The sequence below is a fragment of the Akebia trifoliata genome, chromosome 4, assembly GCF_017979445.1.
Source record: "Akebia trifoliata isolate Shusen 1 chromosome 4, ASM1797944v1, whole genome shotgun sequence".
Classification (NCBI taxonomy): domain Eukaryota; kingdom Viridiplantae; phylum Streptophyta; class Magnoliopsida; order Ranunculales; family Lardizabalaceae; genus Akebia; species Akebia trifoliata.
In genome coordinates this window covers 382,195-407,115 of record NC_141378.1, presented here as the reverse complement: position 1 = coordinate 407,115, position 24,921 = coordinate 382,195, and the positions used below count along the sequence as shown (strand labels likewise).

General features: G+C 36.1%; 1 long non-coding RNA gene across 5 annotated transcripts; it reads right to left on the bottom strand.

Annotated features, from left to right (window-relative positions):
- Nucleotides 1–465: 465 nt before the first annotated feature.
- Nucleotides 466–22,994, bottom strand: LOC147402689 (uncharacterized). 5 transcript variants are annotated; one of them, XR_015177321.1, is made up of 4 exons: nucleotides 22,540–22,994; nucleotides 22,331–22,393; nucleotides 2,785–5,541; nucleotides 466–779 (listed from the first exon to the last, which is right to left on the bottom strand). It is a non-coding gene; the product is annotated as an uncharacterized LOC147402689 (long non-coding RNA). The 5 variants fall into 5 exon arrangements; XR_015177318.1 differs by having other exon boundaries at nucleotides 22,547–22,994; XR_015177320.1 differs by having other exon boundaries at nucleotides 22,639–22,994.
- Nucleotides 22,995–24,921: the final 1,927 nt, after the last annotated feature.

The window sequence follows — 24,921 nt, the reverse complement described above, 5'->3', positions numbered from 1 at the left end:
AATAAAGATAAATTCTCATTTTGACTCTGAAAATTTTGTCTGTTCCATTAATGGAAATAGTGTACGACACTTGTTGCACCTCTTAGTGTAGACAGTTTTTTATGTGAATCAAACATATTTGAAATTTGACAACATGAAAAAATGAGTCAGGATCTGTCCCTTTCAGATCTAGGATTTCAAATTTGATCTCAAAAAATAACTAATGGTGGACACTCGGCTGAAATAAGAGGTAATTGTCAACTTCTTGCATGAAACAACATTCTTACAAATGCAGCAGAAAGACCAGTATGCTACAGTTTCTTATTTTTCTAAGATCGGTAAGCCTTCTTTTTAATCAGATCAGTCACTCAGTAGTGGTGGGACTTGAATCCAGATCTATGGTATCATCACCCATAGACTTTATCAACTAAGCTAGATGGCACCTGCTGACCAGTATGCTACAATTGAAAGCATTCAGGAAAGGACTTGAATGAACTATTTGGATATTTTGGTGCACTCAATTATTTTTGGATATTTTGATCAGTTTTTTATGACTTCTGTTTTCTGTATTACGATGGCATGACAATTATGTGTTCCATGTACCATGAAACATTCATGATGAAATCAAAAAAAAAAAAAAAACAAAGCTGATAGTGTTTACCTTTTACCATTATCAGCATGAAATCAGTGACCGAACGATACAACAAATCAAAAGAGGAACACTATCAACAATCGAATCCAACTTCAGAAGTCAAGGTATTCTTTCAATTACTGCTCAGTTTTCTTCTGAAAAGTTTGTTCTGCAATAATAATGAAATTTAAGTATGATCATGCGGAGAGTTACTATATCTGTGGTCTATAAACAGCAAAGTCATATGTGGACTACATGCACAGGGATTGTTCACAATTCAATGGCTATCTTACCCAACATAACCTATATATAACAAATGTTGACCTAATTAAATGATAGAGGTGCAACTTGGATAAGCTCAACCACACAATGGGCAAGGCTTGGGCTAGAGTTTTTAGATCTCACATTGGGCTCTGGCTGAGATTTTTGAGCTTGCCCAAAAGTTGGGTCAAGGTCTTGGCCTATCCGACCGACCTGAGCCAAGCCTCTATTATATATAATTACTAAAGGAAGCCTAGGGATTTAAAATATGGTATCGATTGAATGTTTCGGTTAATAAAAAATCTGACACAGTATTGGCCAATCACCATTCACCACCGGTGCTCTACAATTCTGTGTTCCAACCCCCAATAAAGTGCACCCAACCTCTCCTCCCACCCTCCCAAAACCCCCATCTCAACTACCACCACGACCACAGCCCCAGATCTCCTTTCATCCCAATTCTCTTATTTTATCGTATGATTGAGAATTGTGGCCAACCAGACTTGATCCAAGTTGGGCTTGGATTGCATGTTGCATAGCTAAGGTTAGGTATCAGATGAGGACCTCAAGCCTCGCCTCAGGTTGATTTGGTCTTAAGTTGGCTGGTCAAAATAATGGGTTGGGCTTGGCTACAACCAAGTTGCCCCTGCACTAGATGATTCCAACTATACGATATGGTGTTCTTCTTGATAGACACTAAAAAGTAAGGTGAAAGATAGGGGGAAAGCACTTAGGTTGGAGGATTAAATTGTCTAATTTTTTCCTAGAAGATTTCCTAGGTGGTACCAAATAACCGATTCCATCACTATGTCCATGCTAGACATGTATGATTATGAAATTTTGTTGTAGTTCTGGTAAATATGTCAGATTATAGATTATCCTTTCAGTAGTCAGTAATTAAAAATGGACCATTAAAATAATTGTTATATAATACAAACACATGACTAGAAAACAGTAACTTCTCAAATAGATTAAGAAAGGGGAAAAAGGACTAATAAGGAATGTCAAAAAGGTACACAACTACTAACATGAAACCAATTAACCAATTATCGCTAAACATAAATATTGAACATTTTTGTAACAATAAAATGTTTCTGAAAATACTACTTCCTGGTGATCTTATTTCAACTGATTTAGAGGCATCATATGAATCACAACCTTGTTATGGATATAGTACCATAACAACCATTAATACAGCAGACTGGTACATCTCTTTATTTTATTGAGATGCACTTAAATAATAAATTGACATGTGAGGCCCACTAGTTGTAGTCATATATACATCAAAGTAAATGTTTTAGATATCATATTTCAATTATTGTAGCAGAATTACTTACAATTATTGACAAACATCACATTTGTTGTAAATAAATTATGATTTGATGTTAATCCATTTTTACTTTTAATAAATGTATGAAATAACCTATTCTTATTATTTGTTTACTACTGTTCTAGATGAATACTAATAGCTTAATGATTTCCTAATATGGAGTTAGCAATGGGATATCGCCTTCCTGCCATCATGTTCAAGATGAAAAGAATACGGCGAAATATTGTGATACATTTATTCATACCCTAATATCAATACCAGTTCAAACCTCCATAAGATCATGTCCTTCTGTATTTAGAAATTAGGGCCTGGGAAATTTATATTGTAATTAGCTAGCATGTGGGGTGTGTATGAACCAAACCTATTAATTTTTCTTTGTTGTCTCACTCATGGCATGAAGATTAAGGCATGGAAAGTGTCTATCTTATTCACTTTATAGCCTAGGCAAGCCCTTGTCTGGTATGTAGCATGTACGAATGAAATGATTAACTTTTATTTATTGCTAAACCAACATGTAATTAACTCCCTATAGCAACATTTAACTAAATTCCACCTGCTAGTTGGTTATGGAAAATGTTTGTACCTGATTGTTGATCTCTGGGGCTGATAACTATAGTCTGCATCCAGAAGAGTTCACTGACAGTATCTTCAGGTAAAAGTCCTATGCATGTATGCCGATATTTACACCATGGATGAAAAAAGAAAATTTCTATAGAGTTGCAAATTCCTGTCTGTTGTGCTTTCATATCAACCTTGCTTAATAGCCTGAAAGCAGCAAACTGATGCAGGATTTCTGAGTCAACGCTGCTTGGCTGGGGCCAAAACTTACTGGCATCAAGTAAGGGATATGCTTAATGTGATTAAGCTGAACCAAATTTCAGACTTGATTGAGCCAAAAGTGGTAGGTAGTTTTAAACACAAGCAATGGGTATTTTTCTGAGACATTTATAGGCATCAACATTTCTTGGACTTAAGAGGAGTTTCGTGAACTGCAATTTTAGAAGGAATTTTCATAATCTTCCCTTGGTTCCCCTTTTGGGAAAAAACTACAGAGACATAGGAATGGAAAAAAGTAAGTTAAGGCAAAGGTTGGAACCGAAACCTATTAGTGTAGGATCTTGTGATGATTGATGGGTAAGTGTGACAAGTCAAATATTGAATCATGGTGGATGTGTCAAGGAAACAAATTTCTCCAATCTATATGATGTTGTCATCATCAGATTTCTTCATCTAACACTGTCAATGATGATACCTGTAATATATGTACAAATTTGGTAGATTGAGAGAGAGAGGATTGAATAAATGGCCACTCTTCAATGTAGCCTGCAAAAACTAAGTTTTGAAGAGTTAGCTAAGCAAGTGGTGGTTCTTACCTTACAACATCAAGCCAAAATATCACAAGGCTTTGGAACAGCAATACAAGTCAATGGCTAAAAGGAATTTGTCATTCTCAACCACCCAACAGAAAGACATCCATCCAAAAAATAATTTGCTCTCAATTAGAAATACTAAACTACCATTCCCAATATGTGGTCATGAAGTGCAGAAATATCTACCAGGTATCAGTTTATGTTGCTGACCAAGTAATTGGGATAAAGCTTTTTTGACTGATTGAATCAAACCACTTCTGGTAAGAACAGAATGCTTAGCATTGCAACATTCCAGCTTCCTATTCGGCCAAGACAAACAAACCACTTCTGGTAAGAACAGAATGCTTAGTATTGCAACATTCCAGCTTCCCATTCGGCCAAGACAAACGAACTATCTTTTAATGGAATAAATGAACAACTGTGTGGCAATCATGAACTTTGGAACATTGACATTTGATTTGGGTTTTAGTTTATTCATGAGTATTCACTTGCTTACAATTCTAGGAATCATCTACTAAGAGTGACAATCTCACTTCAGGCCTACCTATTCCTAGATGTTTCAGGATATAAATACATACTTTTTTATATTTTTTTGCTGCTCACAGTCCAATGGGCAGGCCTGTTGCCACCACTTATCTTAAGGTATGCAAGTGAAATAAACTAGAGCTAATGCACATGTTTTTGGTGAAAACAAGCAACATAAGCAAGTACTCTAGATGGTTCAATACAATATTTCTTTCCATATCTAGGGAAAATGAGTTGCAAGGTCATCCTGGACAAAGCTCTGAAGTATATGTTATTCTCCTACTGATGATAGTAATCAACCATCAAAAGTATGCTGCCAGAATGACTTCATTTAATTAAAAGAAATACTTCAGTTCATTTAACAATAAAGTGAATTGAAATTCCCTAGCAACCAAATAAGGATCGCTCTGACTAATTCTGATGGTGTAACAAACCAAAAAAAATCCTTAAAGAGAGGAAGAATGAAAGTTACAAAAGATCAAAACAAGATCGATGGAACTAGTCAATAGAATCATCTACTAGAGACTATTGTTCACACAACCATGCAAACACATCAAACATTATGGATGGATATCAATAGATACATGAAAGGTAACTCGCACATGTGAAATATCCCACTAGATGCAACTTATCCCTAGTTTGTGTAAACTGCATCATCACAGGTACAGTGATAGTTTGAAGTACTATAATGATCCTTTTTTCAAGAACTATGAGGATCACTTTAGTATAAGTTATTTTATTTACTGTTTACCATAAGTTCTTTTGCATTCAAATCTGAGAAAAAAGGCATTTTGATGAATGATGATTAAAGCCCAATACTTTTCTGAATACTAATTGTGAAAGGTATTCCCTTTAAAACAACCACCTTTAGTGATTCCGATGAAGTGTAACATAACTCACACTTTTCATGGATAAGTTGCACAAGTTGGAGTGTGCCTTGTGTAAGGATCATTTGTGATATCTTTGATCACCATCCAGTGTTTTTTGTATACTTGCGCAGTACTGATGTGACCAAATTGGTTTCTCAGAGCCACTGATGCTTGTCTTACAGTAATGTTCTTGGGGTTCTAGATTGACATTGAAATACATTTTTAAATAGTGACCTCTCAGGCTATGTTATACATCAAAGTTGATCCATAAAATCGTACAAACCAGCTACCAAGGATTCAGTATTGATACTCTTGCAGTATAGATTGGTTTTGGAGTTTTTTCTTTTTTCATGAAGACTGATCAATGATATGCACATATGAGAATTTATGAGGAGACCAGGAAGATAAAGGAGCCTAGAGATGTAATGCCAAATAAGTTCAAATCCTGTCATCTTGCTTACAATGTTATGTTGTTTGCACCAGCCACGGCCATAATCTAATCCCTTCTGTGTTTACACTTGCAGAAGAAGTCCCAAAACAAAAAGTGCATGCGGAATTAGGAAGAAGCTCTGAAAGCTGCACGGTGTTCAATATTATTCCATTAAAAGATAATTCGTTTGCCTTGACCGAATGGTAATGCTAGAATGTTGCAAGTTAGGGCATTATCCAGCGAATGGCAAAAAATGTGACATAGCAAGGAATTTTAGTTATATCCCCAGTTCATGAGTAAAGCACCAAGACTGACCAGAATATAGGCCTTTAACACCAGGGAATTCTTTATCCGCCATGAAGATGATAAACAAGGTTTTATTACAGCCTAATGGGATGCCAGATGTTAAAGAAATGTTAGCAAAAGTATGTATTAGTAATACATGGAGCAGGTAAGCTGGATTTTAGTACATGCATGTTGAAAGTTATATTGTAGACTACATATATGGGATGGCAGTGAACTGGAAGTTTTCCTAAGTAATGCCGAGATGAATATCACGAAGAACCTTAGTTAACAGAAGAGCCAGGAAGTGGGAGCATCATCAGAAACTGGATATTTGATAACCAGAAGCAGGGAGCAGGGTAGGATTACAGTGCGGATGTGGTATACAGGGTAGAAGATTCCCTCTACTAAGCTGAGAATTCATAATAAGAAACCCTTTCGAGGATTCATACCTTAGTTTCATTAACCTTTCATGATGATGATGACAAAGAAACAAGTTTCCCCTGTTCTGAATGAGTATTTCCTAATTTTTGTGACTTCAGAGAAAATTGAGGCGGCGAGGTGTTAAGCATTCACAATATCATGGAAATTCCATAATGGTGGAAGCTACTGCTTTTTTTCAGGAATATCTAATTGAACGAACTTTCCGGTTTGAGAAAAGGAGGCAATAAGGAGTCGGGGGGATCTTGGAGCTTTCAGCATCACTAGAATTGTGACTGCTAGTAAGTTCTATTCCCAAAAGCAGAACTAAAATTTCTAGTGGACTTGTAATTTTGTCACTTTTCTTTTCTATCTATGAGTCATGAATATAGAAACTGTAAAAAGACATTTCCTCCAGAAATTGTAGGACAAGTTAAAGAAATTCGTCACCTTTAGCATTTTCTTCATTCCCTCTTGCATGTAACAGAATGCTTGGGGACTGTCATTATTTTTCTGTTATATCTTGTATTTAAATTTTCATTTAAGTGATAATTTTTGGGACAGGGAGCTCTGATGATAAATGAGGGACAAGATTCATTCACTCAACACCAAATGTTTGGGATAGGCTTTAACGATGATGATGATGATCCACGATAATACTGCATTTATAGCTAAGAGTTTGCTTCAACTGTCCATAAAAAATCGTGTAGTTTGAGCTCAGTTGATTGATTCAATCAGCTCAAGACTCAAAAAATTAAAACTGTACAAGGTTGTTGAAACACTAAGAGTAAGATTTTGTACTTCATACGTAATTATTATTGCGTGAATAGACTATAATTACAGGTTATGGGGAGTAATATGCAAATAGCCATGTGCCATTGCAAACAACTCTCCAGACTGCACAACCATACTCGTATTTCCAGTTGGCCATACCCATACCATCTCACCACAATGGGTTTCAAGTAGTCTGCCACAGGTTTCAGTCAGTACTTCCAGTGTGGTCTCCATGTTGATTTTGATCGTATCATAGAGGCATATAGCATAAAACAATCTTGTAAGAGGGGGCCTTTGACTAATCAGGGCCATTTTATTTTGAAACAAACCATAATAACTAAATTGTAAATTTCAAGACAAAAGATTTTCATACGATGATGGGTCATTGTCCTGCCTAACGAAAGTTTACCTTTCCCAAAAACCCCGAGGAATGATGGTTGAGAGAGAAAATAACAGCAGTCTGGGGCTTGGTAGGCCTCACATGGATGGCTGGTAGCAGCTCCAACTTGCATGATCATATTCAGCCCTTTCCAAGGACCACAACAAACAGCAAACAGAACCATTCTCCAAAGGACCCCTATCTCTAGAGCTGGAGGTTGGCATTGCCATCTCCAGGACACTAGTCATTAAAGTGAAATAATCATAGGGTTAGTGATAGTTTATCTAGTGGCTTTACACATAGAGCCAAAGGTCAACTATAATCTTTCTAACAGTGATAAGATGGTAAACCATCAAAATTGCTTAAAGCAGCAATACACTTTGGAAGGAATTCTGGAAAACCCAATGGATGGAAATGGAAACGTGGTAAGACGGAAATGATCAAACATGGCATAGCAAAATCTAACCGAGAATGATCCAACGAGGTTTGTTTATCTTCTCTTCGAATCATTGAATCTATTTTGAAACCAAAGTCCCAGATCTCATGGTAGCTGACCAAACTAGAAAGCTTTGAAGTGACTGCTTTTTTAGTTGAAAGCTAATACAAATCTAAAAATTGAACCATCTGCATGAACAATCTTTCTGAAAGCAAACCCCATCACCCTTTCCATTTCCTTACTATCTGTTTTACGATAATCCTTTTTACGCCATTACCCATACTCTTTTTCTTCTTCTTTTCCTCTTCTTCTTCTTCTTCTTCTTCTTTTTATTAATTGGTAACCCTGTTTTCAACGAGTTCTGTGACTTTCAGTTTCATCACCCGAAGACTTTACCAACTAAGTTAGCTGGCATCCCAACTATTACCCATACTCTTACGTTCCAAGACATTATTTCTAGCTTCACTGATTGTTTTACCTTGATTGTCGTATCCCCAAGACACTGACTACTCAAACCTCTGGCACTATTTCAGCTTATTTTATCACATTCATTGACTGGCCAAATAGTGTTTCCTTTAGCAAACACTACAACAATGTTTTTCTTAACTGATTAGCAAGGCTCGCAGACTTACCTTCAAATTGATTTTCCTCGCTAAATACTCTCCTCTATATACGTTTCATCAAAATAACTTATTAGATCTAGAATCATATCGCACTACTAAGTTTTCCTATAATCTACAATGTTGTCCAAGTCTCGTCCCTCAATAATGGAACTTGTTCCTTATAGACTCAAAACCTTCATATTGATAGCAACCCCAGAGAAGATGGGTAATCCACTATCTTAAAACTTAATCACACAAAGCACGCATGAAGCGGACTCAAGTGCAGGAGCATCTGTACAGTCCTATCTCGGTCAGTCTTCCCTCCTTTGCTACTTCATGTCGACAGTATGTTTTGTTCAACTCTTGGACATCCCCTAGGTATTCCTTGTCTAATTTTTTTTTTCTTTCCTAGTCTTACCACCCATCCATCTAAAATATTCTTGTTTTATGAACATGTTAGTAAAACACAAAATTGCATAAATCATGTCTAACATTAATGTTGTCTTGTAAATTCTTTCATTTAGAATTTACAACTGCTCCTTCACTTTATCCATCCGGTACTAATTCCATGAGACACATCTTCACCGAGGTATTCATATTTGTGTAATTGAACCCAAATAATACAATTCACAATCATTCCTTTATTGTATCCACTGGCACTAGTTCTAGTATCATATCCTCGCCATTTTATCTATCTTTATGTATAATTGAACTGTAATATTTTATTTTGACATATTTCCACAAAATTGATCAAAATGCCTCAATTGCCATAAGGTCCGTCGTGAAATTTACCCAAAATTTTAAACATTGCTAGTAGAAAGGATTTGTAAATTAATACAGTAATAATAGTCATTAATAAAAAATATATATATACATAATATTCAATTATTAGAATAAATGAATTAAAATTATTTAGGTACATATCATTTACTTTTTTACGTATTCAACTGAAATTTTAAAGTTCAAATAAACAATCAGATATAATCTTCCATATTTAATTAGTTGGATACATTGTAATATATTCACACATTTAAAAAATTAAAAAGAAAATGACGAAAATAGTACTTAATAGTTCCTTCCTTAAGTAAGCATTTTACATATCAATGTGTAGTTAATATGACATTATTATTCTCATGTCCACGTAGAATGTTGTTGTTTTTCACTCTTGAACTTTAAAATACTTAGATGTACATGTAGTGGAACATTATTGATGAAATTTCGGGCTTTGCACCATGTCTAAACCTAGAGGGGGGGTGAATAGTAAAAATAAAAATCCTTTTATTTCTCCTAGATTATCTAGATAGTTAATTGATGAGATCAAAATACCAAAATAATTTCACCACCCAAGAAGCTAACCTAAGTCTCAAGATTATGCTAAAGCAAATAAATACGTAGAGATGCATAAGCTCAACTTAAATCATTCATGACAAAGCATACAACTCTAAAAAATGATGTAGACATTTTATCAAACATTTGATATGCAAATCATGGCATTCATGTCATTCATTCAAAATATAGCAGAGAGCATAATCGTAAAGAAGAAGCAAGGTTTATAGTGGTTCGGTAACTTGCCTGCATCCACTACCAAGTACCCTATTCTAGGGTTTTGGGTTCCACTAACAAATGAGGTTTATGGTTCACCTCAAAACCTTATAACTCAAATTTTTCACTAGGCTAAATCTAAACCTATGGTTTGAGAAGAATACTGCTTCCTCAAACTTGTGGATTTTGTTCCTAAGAAATCCACAACCTAGTTATCTTGAGTAGAGTCATCAACTCTTCCCAAGAGCTTGGTTTAGACTAGGAACCAAGACCTTTTAGATAATGAAGGTAAAATGAAAACAAACTTACAAGGACTTGACTCAACTTGATCGATCTTCCAATGTGTTGATTGAGTTCTTCATGTCCTTGATGATTCCTTCTTCATCACTTCTACTCCTTGCTTCAAAAGGATGCTACAAGCTCCATTGTGTTCCAATATGTGTGCAAGGTTAGGGTAAAGAGATGAAGTGGGTCAAACTAGGGAAGGCTTAGGTTGAAGATGGGTTAAACATAAGTTTGGACCTTCCTTGGCTTGAGAAGATTTTCCAATGAATGAGAGATGGAAGCAAGTTTTAAAGGCCTTTGAATCACAAAAATTACCTACCGGTGGCGCCAGGTGCTCCAATGGTCATATTTTGAATTTTTTGGACCGTTAGAGTACTCACCCGTAGGTAGAGAAAGCCACTTGCTGCCAGAGCTCTTGATGAACAACCTGGTGGCGTCAGGTAAATTACAAAAATGCCCTTTTTGGGTCATTTTGATCATAACTTGCTTCCGGAAGCTTCGATTTGCAAACTGTTTGGGGATTTTGTAGATCTCACTAAATAGAAGGTCCCCAAACTTTCACCAAAGGCTAGATCATGATCTAAGTGGGTAAAATTATCAAAATACCCTTTTAGCCATTTTGGATCAATTTGAGCTCTCGAGAAGTCCGGTGATTAAACGATTCAAGGATTTAGTGTATCTGGCCTACATAAGATCCCCAAACACTCACCAAGGGTGGGTGATTGTCTAAGGGTGGTCAAATTATCAAAATACCCTTTATGACCATTTCGAATTCCCAAAAGCTTCGATGAATGATTGGGTCGAGGTATTTACCAATATGGGTCGAACTAACAATCATCTAAGTGTTGGGGAATGGTCTAGGTGATCTCATTACCTTTTAGGTTTTATGCACACATATTATGAGCGTTTTGTCAACATGCTTGAGGTTGAGTGGTTTTACCAAGGTCTTCACATGTCTTCAATTGTAAATCGGTCCAACATACAACTTAAGTCTTGGTATTGACAAAATGTGGAACTAACAATCAACCTGTTTGTCAAGTAAAAAATAAAACCTAATCTAGACCAAATAGACTGGGAAACATTCCCAAAATGACCAACACACTTACACCCGATTAGAATCTTACAAAAGTGTTTAAAAATAAAAACCTAAGATTCTAACTACTTTGCTCCCCCTTAGGTATTGCTTCCTTTGCTTCCCCTGAATGGTGTACTTGTAAGATTCAATTGGAACAGTACACATGGGTGGAAACAATATTCTCCCACTTTTTGTCAGTATTTGACAAAGGGCATAATCAACCCAATATCGACATAAGTTATACTAATAAGCATAAGGGAAAAATAAACATGCAAGCAATAATTATGACTATCAGAGCAAAATGCATGGTGGAAGCAAATAGAAACATGTTAAAAATGATATAACTATAAAACATAAGCATGGCATGATAAACGACACATAAAGATATTACTCAATGACTCATGGTAGTAAAATACAAATGTGTGCAAAACAATATAAAGGATATGCAAATGAACGAGCATAATCACATGAGATAAAAGCAAAAGATTTTACTATTAAGAACATACATAACTGTCTAGATTACAAAATGAGAGTCAATCATTCATGGACATGAATCAAACAGACAAACAACATACTACAACACATAAAGAACAAGTTAACTACCTAAGAGATACAAGCGAGACCTAAGCATCATCGAGGTTACCCCAGGTAACGGGGCTGGCGTCAGGCGAGGGGGCCATAGGGCTGCAGGACTGAACGAGACACTGGAGATATTGTTGAATCTTCTTCAAACGAGATTCAATCCAGACAGTAGACTATTATAAATGCTCCTGTGATTGGAGAATCCGATGTTGTTGCTCGCCAAAGGCCTGCTGTTGGTGCTCAAGATCGGACAAGCGAGCCTTAATGTCGAACTCCTAGTCAAGGTCGTCAAGGGGAGGCACCTGAGCATCTGGGGCCTCCTTATCTGACGGGGAGGAAGGAGGTTGAGGCGGAATGGAGGGGCCGGCGACCGGTTTGAGCATGTTGGCCAGATTGGAGTCTCCAAAAGTCTTGGCTAGAATCAAACGGGGAAGACTGGCACAAAGCTGACACTCAAAAGTGAGATGTTATATGAGATGTCCAAAGCCGAGACACTTCTTAGACTTTGGAGACGTCGACAAGACGATGTATTAAAGGATAAGTGTTGGTAACACATCGGAATGCCTTAAGCCACCAAATCATATTGATGGGACGATAACTCAATTGTATTTTCAACGCGAGGGTATAAGTTGCGCAGGAAAATATTGTGCAAGATCCACAAGGGAGTGAGTATGCTTGTCGAGTGAAGACCGCCATCTTTGGACCAACGAAGTCGAGTGGTGGGACAACCTAACACTTGTTGGAGTTGGTTCTATCGAAGTGAGTAGTCAGACTCCGGCTCAAGCATGGGCACACCGGTGACAGGGACCCCTAATAATCTACCAATGACATGGGGGGGTAACCACTATGTGGAGAGACGGCCAAAGATGGAATGCGGTGACAACGAGAGACAGAGGGTTGAATTCCAATTCTGTCACACTAGCATAGAAATTGAGCACATGCATAGGATAGACATCGCCACCAAAATGGATCATCTTTTCCCAACTCACACAACGAAGGAGATCAATCAAACCGAATTTGCGAGCGGTGGCTTCTTCAATGTTGATTTCACAAACAACGGGCGTTTCTTGAGAGAGGTGCATCGTTGAATGTAACCATCATAACCCAGGGTTGATCTCCATCTGAGTCGGAATCCTTTTCAAGCATTTGAGAGGGTAGAAGTGTAGGAAGAGATAGAGGACCGGGGCGGGAGGAGGAAGCCCACAAGCAAAATGACAGAGAATAAGGTAAAGATGGAGCAGATGATAAACATGATGATATAGAGAAGATGTTCCACCAAAAAGTGAAGAAAATGGGTGAGAAATCACACCAAATAGGGAGAGAAATCAAGATAAATGGAAGGGAGAGAAGGAAAGAGGAGTTGGATCGAAGAGAGGAAAAGAAAAGAGCAAGAGAATGTAAAAAAAAATTTGAAAAAATTGCAGTGTTTTTAAGTTGTTGTCAGCACTACCGGCCAGAAAACCGGTGCCGCCGTGTAGAGCAATTTTTTTGCAAAAAATAATTTTGAAAATTTTTCCATGCTTTTAAGATCCCAAAAACATGATTTTCTTGCCCCAAATCTTTCTCATGAATTCCCGAAAAAATGTAAAAAGATTTTGCCAATTTGCAAAATTTTCGAAAATCCAAGAGAGAAAACAAGCCAAAAAGAAAGCACAAAAGATACTAAAAGCTTAAGATGGAACTAAGGGGGGTCTATGAACTCAAATCTACCAATACCCATAAGTTCCGGAAAAGCTCAAGAATCGGCAAAATTACTCAAAAAGGCCCAAAAACGGTGTGAAAAATTTCATTCGAACGAGGTCAGAACCTCAAATATAACTATTATACACAAGAGGTGAGGTCAAGACTCGAATTTGCCCATGTTGGGAGAAAAAACGAAAATCAAGGATTTCTGGGAGTGCTATCTAACACTCGGCCGATATCTCAAACCGGAGGCTCACAATGAGCACACTCCAATGGATTTTCGAAAATGTTCAAGTCGCATCGAATCCAAGGGTTTTGTGAGAATATCGGCAAGTTGAATCTCGGTCGGAACATAGTCTAGAGAAATAACGTAATCTTCAACAAGTTCATGTATGAAATGATACCTAATATCGATATGTTTGGTCCGAGAGTGTTGGATAGGGTTATTCAAGATATTTATGGCACTAGTATTCAACTTGTGATATTTAATGCAATTTTGCGCATCACTCTTGTTTTCATAAATTGTAACATACAATTTTTTGCTCCAATCAATGCCTATGATAAATAACTAACAAGCCATATAATGTTACTTTATAATATGTGGGATCATAATTAACTGTACCACCACAGATGAGACTTAATTTGTGGAGCCTATTTTACAGATGCAATGACAAACTTTAGGATCACAAGAAAGACAAATAACCAAAATCCATCAGCATAAATAAGGAGTTGGCAGAACAAGCAATGGAGGTTTGGAGTTGGGGAACCATGTAGTGAAGGGGAATAACAGTAGACATTCGCTCAACCTACAGAGTAGTGATTCAGATATATTCTGTTATCATTTGTCAATAGAAACGAGTTTAGTATCTACTAAAGGTCAAAGCACTCACTTCAGTACTGTTCTTAAAACTTAAGTTTGCACCTTTGGAATCATATTGCAAAACCAAAGTCAAAAACTTAAATCATTAATGGATCAATTTAGGGATGTACTCAAACTAATGCAAGGATGTAATAAAAAAACAACATATTTATGAATAATTATGATAAAATTGAATTTATGGCCTCAAAAAGAATTGAAAGGAGGAACATAATTCCTTCAACTGATCCCAATTTTTTGGGATCAAACTTTGAACAAGATGGATGATGATAACAATGAATGGAAATTAAGAAAATCAACGCATTGACTACAGTACACGTACAACAAACAATAAAAGATATAAAATAAGCAATAAATAAAATGAGTTATTGTAAGTGTACGATAGTAAGTAGTCTAACATATGCATTATCAGTTATGATTATTAATTTGAATAGTTTAGGATGCTGAACTTTTCAAACTTCTACTTGTGATCATAAATCAGCAATTTTTGCAATGATGAAGGTTTTGTTATTTCTCTGGACGACATTGGAAATTATCTAGAATTCTAATTTTATATCTCATTTTATTTATTCGTGTTGGTTAAGATTTAGCTCACATAGCCCTTTAACTTAATTTTATGCCTTGTACTTTGCTAGTTCTGGCAAAGGGAGGCAGCAAGCTTGAGGCAACAATTGCAGAACTTGCAAGAAAATCATCGGTAAAATATTTTTCAATTAAATTTACATTATTTTTTCCCTTTTAATCTTTCTTAGTTAGGGAGCTTGAATTTACTGAAAATAAGTGGCTATGTCGAGATATGTTTATAAACCATGTTACCCTCATACCAATCAGATAAACTAAGGTGTACAAATGTTGTATTTGTACCATATCAGGGCCACGTCTATCTTACAAACATTATCTAACGAGCTTCTTCGCAATATCACAAGCTACATTATAGTTTCCCTTGATATATAAAGAATTAAAATGTTTCAGGGCACATCAAGAGTTCATATATTAGGGTTTCTTTCTTAGTCTTTTTGGAATTTTAAGAGGTCACATTGTAATTTTAAACATTGCTAGCAACGTGACTAGGGGGAGTGGAGATGCCGGTGTACACAAACACAGTTTTGCACATGAACTTCATCCAATGTGACATCCTTAACATAAAAAAAGAGAACAAATATTAGTGGGAACTTAAATCCATACATATGGCTCGTAAACATTCAATTGTTCGAAGGAGACACTCCTTTATCTCAGCGGCTCAGCTGAGAATTTTTCAGTTGTAGCTCATGGAGGTGCAAGGGGCAAACTATCATGAGTAGAAGGGGTAACACTAAGGCTATTATCTGCCATTTAACAAAAATGTCAAATGATTGGAGACTGCATTACCTACTTTATGCAAGGAGATGCAAAGGAACACAAGAGTTATACGAACCCAGTGTTACCCGCTAAAGCACCAAGTATGACAACGGAGGCAGGGACAGAGATGTGTTCAAGGAGGCCAAGCTACACAAATACAAGTTATCAGCAAGACGACAGATATTGAGGAAGGTGACATAGGGGAAACATGGAGGAATAAATAGATTTTGAATTTTTTTGTAAATATTGTAGATTTGTATCTTCAAATTTGTTTATCGTTATTTCTCCCGAATTGTCTATATATGGTTTTCCAATTAACAATTTTTTATACAGCATTTTCCAGCAAAGAATTAGATGCCAAATTGCAGTCATATCGGAGAGGCATAGCCTAAACAAGATATATAATACCATTAACATATAAAACTGCAGTTTATCAACTTCAAATTTCATTCATCATCTTAACAAAGGAAATGCAACAAGTGGAAGATAAACAGGAAACTAAAAGTAACTTACTATTATCAAATATTTGAAACACATGACGAAGGGACCAGAGAGTGTATCCTTCACTACCATGGCGATAATTGCAGGCAATTGATGGGAGAAGAGCTTTCAGGTTTGAGTGTCAAAGATCTACAGAATCTGGAGAACAAATTGGAAATGAGTTTGCATGGTGTCCGTATGAAGAAGGTCTGAAGCCCTTAGCCCTCATGCAATACTTCCTCATTGATCTTCAAGATACCTCCATTTATTGCACATGCATGAACTATAACCTGGTTTTTTAATTTTGCAGGACCAACTTTTAACTGATAAAATAGAAGAACTGAATGGCAAGGTCTTCCAGGAAAAATGGCTACCAATTATCACACATTTTGGTTTAAGAATGATGCAGTTCTAATAGCTAATTTTTATCGATTTATTGCAGGGAAACCTCATTCACAAAGAAAATATGGTACTGTATAAGAAGGTAAACCTCATTCGTCAGGAAAACATGAAATTGTATAAGAAGGTATTGGTTGAGCCAACTGATACAAACATCAAATATTCTTAGAAATACTAAATACCCACACATTCATTCACTTACATTTTTCTATATCTAAACCCATCATAAAATGTGAAGTTGTATTCTCTATGAGCCTAAGCATCAAGTTTCGGTTCTCAGGTTTATGGAACAAGGAATGTAAATGGAGAAAACAGAAATGCACCGCTTCCAAATAGTTTGAGCATTGGAGACGACTTGCATGTTCCCATCCATCTTCAGCTAAGCCAGCCCCAGCAACAAAACTATGAAACACCAGCAAGAGCTACAAAGTTGGGGTAATTTTTCTCTTGCATACTCTTGAAAATAGAATAATGACATACGATAATAAACCCTTTCATTTTAGTACTGATCCCAAATATATTTTCTTGTAAATTGCAGCAGACTACAACTGCATTAGAGATGCCTATTGATGAGGGCGGATATAGCGATCAATACCCCATGGTCACAACATTATGCTCTCACTTTGAGATGTGTTATATGAGTAAATGCATTCTCAACAAAGATACTAAGATTTAGTGTGATGCGATCTATGGAACCAATTTTATATTTGGTGTGACACAGTATATGAAACCAACTATCCGTGTAAAGTTAAATAGCAATAAAGAAGCACTCTATGTGCCTTGTGTTTTTTGTAGTCTTGGAATTATATTTCAAATGGAGCATTAGCAATAACTGTACTTGTGCTGATAAAGAGCATACATACACAACATATTGAGAAAAAATTACCACAACACTAACAAACACGCCAACAAATTATATGGAAGAGGAATAATAAATCCCATAGCATCCTTCATTTGAAAAAAAATAAAAAAGGAAAGAAATAGACAAGAGAATGTTGAATAAAAGGAAGAAAAAAAAAAAAGAATACATGCAAAATGATAAATAAAAAAAATGTTCCAAAAAAAGGAATTTAGTAGTCATCGAGTAACCAACCCCCCCCCCCCTCTGATACCAACTGATACAAACATCAAACATTAAAAAAATGTTTTAAAGGTGTTATTAGGTCATGCCTTTGAGGTTAAGGACTTGGGTCCTCTCAAGTACTTCTTGGGGATAGAACTGACCCACTCATCGTGGTATTTCACTAGCTCAGTACAAATACACTTTGGATCTTTTCCAGGACACCGGTATGCCTGTTTGTCGTTCTACTTCCTCTCCTATGGACCAGAATCATTACTTTCATGCAGAATCTAGTGATCTATTATTTGATCTTTCTTCTTATCAGAAACTCGTAAGTCATCTGATTTATCTGACTAACACTAGACTGGATTTGACATTTGCGGTTAGTGTAATCAGCCAATTCATGCATACTCCACGCACTTCTCATCTTGACACCGTTTATCACATTCTTCGCTACTTGAAGTCGCGTCTCAGTTTTGGGTTTTTCTACTTGTCCACTACTCAGCTTCATTTGCCTTGTTTCATTGATGTTGACTATGCTAGTTCTCTTACAGATAAGAGTTCTACCTCTGGTTTCTGTACTTTTCATGGTGGTAACTTGATCTCATGGAAAAGTAAGAAATAGAGTATGGTTTCTTGTTCTTCTGTTGAAGCTAAGTATAAAGCTATAGCCCTTGGCACATGTGAGCTTATTTAGCTTCGGTCTTTATTGACAAAGTTGGGATTTCCTGTCTCTAGTTCCTCCACACTGTTTTACGATAACAAGTATACTATCATGCTTGCTTCTGATTCTATTCTTCACCAAAGAACTAAGTATATAGAGGTTGATGTTCACTTTTTCAGGGAGAAAGTCCAATCTGGTGCTCTTCAGACAGTATTTGTGTCTTCTTCAGATTAGCTTGCCGACATGCTTACGAAATCTATTGGTCCATTTGTCGCTAACTCTCACATTGTCAAACTGGATTTGGTTGATGTATTTGCCCCAGCTTGAGGGGGATTATTGGAAATAATGTAGTATGAGTTTTCTATTTATTTCTATGTAAGGGCATTTATGTTCAGTCACACATTAGTTATTATAAATATCTGCAAACTCTCATTATAAGAGTTGACAATTATCTTTCTACAATTCTTCTAATACCATTATAAGAAAAAAAAATTTACACCTAATATAAAAGAAACCAACAACATAATGAACAAACATATAAATTAATGCGCCACACATAAAAGATCGGTGTGATGTAGATTTGCGTAAGGGTTCAGAGTAGTTGGGGTTGTCTTCTAGTTCTTAAAATTACACATGGCGTGTTTGTTGTACATATTGGAAATATTCAACCCAATTGACATGCTCGCAGTAGCACATTGTGTAGTATATTACAAATTCCTGGTAATGACATGCATCACAATGAGAAAGGATGTGTATAACAACCAACGGTTGCTTGCGGCACTAACTCAAAATCATAATATGGATATGAGCTTGTCCCATAAACATTGCCATATCCATTGTTCAAGGACGATGTGAAGAAGGCACCGTAAGAGTCATTCTCTGATCCATGTTTGATACAATAGTATGAACCATAAGATGACAATAGATATCCATAATAGACACCATATCTAGTTAGTCCCATATCCAATAGTCTCGTATCAAATTGATTCCCCGTGCAACCCTCGTCCATGCCATGTGGTAATGATTGAACTTTCTATGAACGACACCCATAATTTTCTAAAGGACAAGAATCACAATCATCAAATTGAGTGGCATGACCAAAATATTGCTCATTCATAAACGAAGATAATCACAGCTATGATTGCAACCGATAACAACTTGGAATCCTACCCACTGCCATTGCTGCCTCCATGGCCACTACCTTTATGTCCCTCATTAACCACTGCATTTGCCATCACCATCATCTTCACCCCAATCAATTGGCCCTCTCATCAATCACCCAAAATCATTCTCATCATCAAAGTCATTGTCTGGCTCTTGAACCTTTGTTGTTTGATCAAATGTTGATCGTCATCTCTGAGACTAGCATGACATTAGGTCTTGATGGATCATTAGCATCTTGTCTCTACCAAGAATTGGTCAAATTGGCATCCTCATATATGAGGCTAAGCTCAACAATATTCACCCTTTTGATTATTTTATACAACATGCTTCAACCTCGATCTCAAGATATAGTGCAAGTACACCATTTACTCCAACACTTTCACTAAGATACTATTTGTGGGCTTTATGTGTGGCAGGGAAAACATGTTTCAATCTCTCTCACCCACTTGAGAAAATTGTTTGTGCTAGTATCATAACAACAATTTTCTCAAATGTGGTACATTATAACCACATATAAACTACCACTTAACTGGATTTAAATTAATAATCACATGATGTAAGTAAGTCTAAAAAAAGAAGAAAAAAACTCGAAATAATATTATGTATAAGATGTGCACATAGACTTGGTGCTGACTTTGGTCGTGCATTCAATGTCAATTGCTAAATCCAAACATGGCCTCACAACATATCTTTGTCTCGTAGAGCATGCGAACCACATAAAGCAAAATTGAACAGCCCGCAAAATCTTTGTTTTGATGATAAAAAAATTTTAAATAATGCATTGGAAAACACAGTATAATAAGCTACCAATCTTTCTATTACACGCTTTACACATGCCAAGAGGTCTTTTTTTCACCAAACTCTATGACGTAGAGTACACTAGATTGAGATATAGGCTATGGTTAGAAAAAGTTGATCAATTAGTATTGTATGATAAATGTAACTTAACGCACAACACAGCATAAGAGATTGAAAGTTAAAAGTAAGTTCGTGAATATATTTTAGAAGTTTTTTTGCACCATCTTTTATGATGTCTAGGTATTATTTACAAGGCCTCGGCTCAACGGCCTTCATCTCATCACATGCAAACACATCCCCTCATATATGTAAGCCATGGTTAGTTTACTATTGCATCAATCACAAGAAACTCTTGAACAATAGGCTCCATCATCTTCATAATGGAGCATTTTCCCCAAAAAAAAATTGAGTACAACCCTATGAGTGCTTGTATCAATTATTATTGAAATTTTATACATTGAATTCTAAGCCAAACTCATTTATTCTGCCTTATATTAAATTAAAATAGATAAGTGGTGTCTTATATATGCATAGTTGCATCAACTAATTTGTCAAAACAAAAACAAAAACAAAAAATCCATCATAATATATCTAAAAGTTTTATGATATTCAAACTAGTTGACCTTGTATGTCACAGCCTTGTCGGTGCACCACTAGCTAAGCATGAAAGAGGTTGTGAAGACAGAGGGGTCGAAGTAAAGCCATCACGTTGTGGGGTGGAATGGCATTAGAGTGTGATTAGTCTCACATCAAACAGGAAAACGTTCAGTACCTAGACTATAAGAACAAATAGACTCTACATGGAACAACAAGTTTTGCCTGGGGGTAAAGCCTGTCAGTGGGAGACAAAACCTTGAGGAAAGGGTTGTTTGTGAGACAGGAGGAGCCACCAAAGAGGACAATATTGTGAGTGGGTCCCAGTCTATTATGTAACCCTGACTCAACATGTTAAAAAGTCATAAGGGACTTCGGCCCAAGACGGACAATATCGAACTGTTGTCGGCTTGGGGTGTTACAAATGGTATCAAAGCCGATGACGGCTCTGCTTTTTTTTTAGTAAAGTTGTCACGGTCTCAACAATGCGCCACTAGCTAGACATGGTTGCAAAGACTGAGGAGTTGAACTGGAACCATAACGTTGCGGGGTGAAATAACAAGGAAGAGTGTAATAATTCCCACATTAGATGGGAAAACGTTTAGAAACTAGACTATAAGGATAAACCAAACCCTACATAGTACAACGCGTTCTACCTGTGGGTAAAGTCTACCAGTGGAAAACAAAACCCTGGGGAAAAGGCCACCTATGAGACAGGTAGAGACACCAAAGAGAACAATATTGTGGGTGGGGCTCAATCCGTCCCATAACCCTGACACAACACGTTTTAAAGTCCCGCGGACTTTGGCCCAAAGCAGACAATATTGTTCTATTGTGGGCCTGGGACATTACACTATCCATCCATTATATGTTAGGGGAACATTGTATTCTTCCAATTTTTAAAGACTCCAAGGTATTGTCTTAGTTCATTGATCTCCATCCAACAAAAATCTTGTAAACTCGTAAGAGATGAGTAATATCACTATTAAATGTCATTCTTTGGTTAGTACTATCTTGAAAATCAAACACCGCAAATTAAGTAATTCAGTCGTGAGTCAACAATCAACTGGCTGGTAATTAGAAGGAAAGTGACCTCAGCAATTTCAGGTGTGAGTCTTGTTTATAAGCTAAGAGATTTTTAGTCTTCCTAAGCAACAATAGACTAACAATTAAAACAAATAACTAGAAATTTATATTGTTGTGACACACTGACAGTCCAATAGAATATGTAGAGGAAGTACAGTACAACTCACTCGGCATTGACATGGACTCGTATAACATCAAAATACAAGTATAACATAATTGAATAGAGAAAAACAGATACTAAATAATATATCAAAGGACAAAAAACAAGGGGACCAAAAAAGTAAGTGAAACCCAGTAAAATAAAATTACCAAACGAGGTAAATCATCAAGGCAAGTAAAAGCATTAAGTTATAAGGTTAACTATTGTATATAAAGTAGTTCAAAAATTATATCAAAAAGGATTGATCCTCTTCACCTGGGAATTTAGAGAGCATATTGAAGCAAAATCCAGTAACGATGTTTCTTCGATTAATTTCATCTGTAGAGGATTCAAAAAGAAAAGGAAAAAAAAATGGAAATATAGAAGATCGTGATCATTAACCGGAAAGAAAATAATTAAAAATCAGAAACAATTCTGATCCAAACAAAACTTTTCATAAACATCAAAAAGGTGAGGAATCAGACGCTTTACACAGTAACAATCCGAGAAAACTCCATAAATTTGACAAAAGAAAAACAACATGAAATGTCAATAATCTACGTGAGAAACGAGCGAATCCGTACGTAATTTGCAGAAAAGTAGATGAAAATCTACTCAGTTGTCTCGAAACTCAATAAAAAAATGCGAGAACATACGAAGATCTAGGACATAATCAACGAAGAATAATATGAATAAGAGGAAAATTAACGATGAACAGGAGAAGAGTATATCAGATTCTTGGATGGAGACGAGACAATCGTACTCGAGAGAACGAAGTTGAGAGAAACGAGAGAAGGAAAATATATCGAGAGAGAACATCGATTCCTGAGGATTTAACTAATAACACGAGGGGATTGGATGCCCCACTTAATTTCCACGTTGTCTCGGTCTCAAATTTTCTTTATTCTTGGTTTCTTTTTCCTTTTTTCGTTTTTTGGGGGAACAACTGATTGACAGCATCGAATCGGCTGCATTTCTGGCTTAGCCAAGCCACAGAAAGAGCTAATTTATAGTAAGTTTATTACTGACAACCAAACATCCCCTTGTTTGTTCATTCTTTTAGAGAAAACTGCTATTGGCACCTTAACTTTTATTTATTACACCCAATCTCTTAAATTATTTCAAACCCCCCCCCCTCCCCATTAAAGTTTAGAACGCTCTTCAAACATTATCAAGGTTTAATTCAAATTAATCTCAATATTACAAAATATGGTACTACTCATTCAAATAATTTCAATGGTTGTTGACAATTTTGATTAGGCTCGTATAAAAGCGTACACTCAAAGAAATTGAAATCTAGCAAAAAAAAACGAGAATGCATTTATTGGCACCCCAACTTTTACTTACTTTCAATGATTCAATTATATTTTTAATTTTTAATTGGGATGTGATAAATAATATTGGCAAGCCAATAGCACCTCTGTTTTTTTATGTCATACAATCACTATGAAAATTGTGAACTTTTTTTTTCTTTATATTGATTGTTTTTTTGTCTAAAAATTTAGTTTTCTTATCTCTTGTTCCCTTGAAATTGTCATCGAATTTTGATCAATGTTATGTTGGAATAGGCAATTAGTTAGATGCATCAACCACTAACATACTTCAAAGATGATGGTGAAATTGCAATATTCTTGACAGTTATAAAATATTGTTAGATAGAAAACTAATGACATGATAGGAGACTAAAATCATGAGATGAGATTCATGAAGATATAAGATTCTAAAATCTTCAAAATAAGAGAAAATTAGGACAAAATGGACCAACAAGTAGAAAACCCAATTTGCACACTAACTAACTTAAGAGTTTGAGTGTTTTTACAGATACAACTCAGATGAGTATGGATATCAATGAAATCAAGTCGAGTGGATCAAAGTATCATTGTAGCTCCCAAGATAATGACAAATTTTCCCTCACAACAAATATAGATGTTGACATCACCCTGTGGCATCCAAAAACATGGTTTGATTCCACAAGGTTGTAGAGGACCCCCCCTCCAAAAAAAAATTTGATGTTTTTCTTTTCCTGAAATCTAGAGGTGTATGGTGTTGGATTGCCAATGTGAGAATTCATTTGAGGTCAACCCATTAGATCTCAACAACCATCACCCTTAGCAAGTTCTAACACCTTACTAAATTAGAAAGGAAAGATATTTCCTTTGTAGCATAGGAACCATGGATGTAGTTATCAAATCGTATTACCTAAGGGAAAAATGTTGCAATGACACAAACGTGCATAAAAGTGATAAAAATGATGTAGTGGCACGCACATAATCGTAGATATTTTTTATTCATATCTCATAGAAAAACATCTACAATAATGTGCACTGACAGCACGTGTTTTTGTCACTCTTGTGTCTCCCTTTTGTCACCCCAGCACGACTATTACCCAAGCTGCAAGTCTCCAGTAGCCGATGCGTCACTTTCTGCGTAGGTAAGTTGGGTCCGAAGAACTGAAACATTTATCCAGGTAAACACGTAATTTCATTATAATTAACAATTATTCTCCACGGATATAAAGCGAACACGTCGTGGGGTTGTTCTCCACTAGTTTCCCAGCTTTTGTATTCCGAGATAATCAGACCAACAGCTAGAAGCATCTTTCAAACCTATTTTTTAGTTACGTGTTGTAAAAGTAGACGCGTCAGTCACTAGAGTCTAATCTTACTAAAGACGTTGGAATTTAGTTTGTACCCCAAAGAGTGAACTAGTTCCTTCCGTGCACTCACACATAATGAAGATATTTCCATTTGGTTATGGAAAAGTAATAAATCCGGTTTATAATAACGAATAAATCGGATTATTTTGTAATATAATTTAGAATAATGCTGAAATGACAATCTCACCTCACACACCTGATGTGAAAATGT